Below are 1,746 nucleotides of genomic sequence, written 5' to 3' on the forward strand. Positions count from 1 at the left end.
TCCAGTGACATAGCCATTACGCCAACTGCTGGTCCCAGAAGGGACCCATTTTCATTCTTCTTCAAAGACCCATTTGAGACTTTTGGGAATCACAGGGGACCCCAAGGAAGCAGGAGCCGAGGCACGGGGTCATTTTTCTCTGCTTTCCATGTGTTCCTGTCTTTAAATACAGGATTTACATCATTTGGGTCACTAAGTCGGGGACCTCCCTCCATTCTCTTCCATGTCATTTGGTGGTAGTGGGATGGGAAACTTCAAATCTAGATCAACTTCTACTAAGACAGTCAATGGCAGAAAAATCACCACGAAGAGAACTGTCGAAAATGGTCAAAAAAGGGGGGAGGTGGAAGAAGACGGCCAGCTCAAGTCCCTGACGATAAATGGTAAGGAGCAGTTGCTGCGCTTGGTAACAAGTAGTTCCACGCTGGCCCTTTAGCAGACACGTGCCCTGTTGCAGCAGCGCGTGTGGATTGATAGGAACCATTTTTGAAGATTCACACAAACTTGACTCTCTGTATAACTGTAATTTAAAGTATTTATAAGCAGCTCATTGAAAGCCCCAATTTGCTAGAGACTTTGAGTTGGTCTGGACCACATCATAGGACCATTTTTTGGATCTCTGTTGTAAATCTCTGTGTGCACTTTGCTTTTTTATTAAACGTCATCCAGCGAGCCGCAACTCCGGTGTGTGTCGGACAAGACCGTAACTAACACCAGCATGGATCTGCTTTCCATTGTGTTTGAGATGTGAGCCGGACAGTGTCAGCCTGCTAGGAAGTTGTCATTGCCAGGACGGGCCCGCTGCAGAAATAACTCAGTGCATTTCAGTATTTAGTAGTGAAAGACTGAATGCATTAATTTATTAAGCATTTCTGGTTTAATATAAATTAAGGATGTTCTCTAGTTGTGCATGAGTACTGGCAACTTAGTACGTTTTGACAATTATTTAAATATGAACTGTTAAGGGTAGATTTAAAATATAAAGCTAGTTAACTGAGTCTTTGTCATTTGCTTTTTTAAAAAATGTAAATATGTTTGGTGCATTAAAAAAAAATCTAAAAAAACAGTAATCTTTAGAAATGTCTCCATGCCAGGTCATCTCTATCTGGGAATGGAAGGCACCCTAGTTCAGTCAACCCCTAATCATTGTTCTTTCAATTCCTAAATCAGGATTTATTTTTTTTTAAGAGAGTTTTTTTAAAAGAATTATTTTATTTAACTTTGTTTATTTATTTACTTCTTTTTAGTTGACCGGAAAGGTCAGAGAGAGAGAGGGAAAGTGAGAAAGCAACCACCAGGTCCGGGACTTGAACAGAGGTCGACCGTGTGGGAGTCCAGAGCCCTTAGCCACCACGCCACCTGCCAGCCCCTAGAGAGACTTTTGCTATAGAGTATGTGTGTTCATTGGAGAGACAGAGGGACACAAAGTGAGAAATCACCCCCTAAGGGGATGGGCACACCGTAATCCCTTCTCCTCCATTCTCCTCTTGGGATCTTGGGTATGCACGCACACGTGCCTGGTGTGAGTTTAAGCCACTGGGTCTGGGACTTGAGCCATGGTCAACTATGTGGGAGTCCAGTGACATAACCATTATGCCATTTGCGGGTGCCCATAAAACAGGATTCTAATGGCCCAGTGACATAACCATTATGCCATTTGCTGGTGCTCATAAAACAGGATTCTAATGGAGCAGTTCAGGAGTCCCAGCTCTCAGTAAGGATGTACTCTAGGCTGAATACTTATTA

At 43.0% G+C, this 1,746-nt stretch overlaps 1 pseudogene; it reads left to right on the forward strand.

Annotated features, from left to right (window-relative positions):
* Positions 1-436, forward strand: part of LOC102495740 (dnaJ homolog subfamily B member 6-like) — a 1,013-nt pseudogene extending 577 nt beyond the window's left edge.
* Positions 437-1,746: the final 1,310 nt, after the last annotated feature.

Source organism: Tupaia chinensis, unplaced genomic scaffold (genome assembly GCF_000334495.1).
Source record: "Tupaia chinensis unplaced genomic scaffold, TupChi_1.0 Scaffold000422_1, whole genome shotgun sequence".
Taxonomy (NCBI): domain Eukaryota; kingdom Metazoa; phylum Chordata; class Mammalia; order Scandentia; family Tupaiidae; genus Tupaia; species Tupaia belangeri.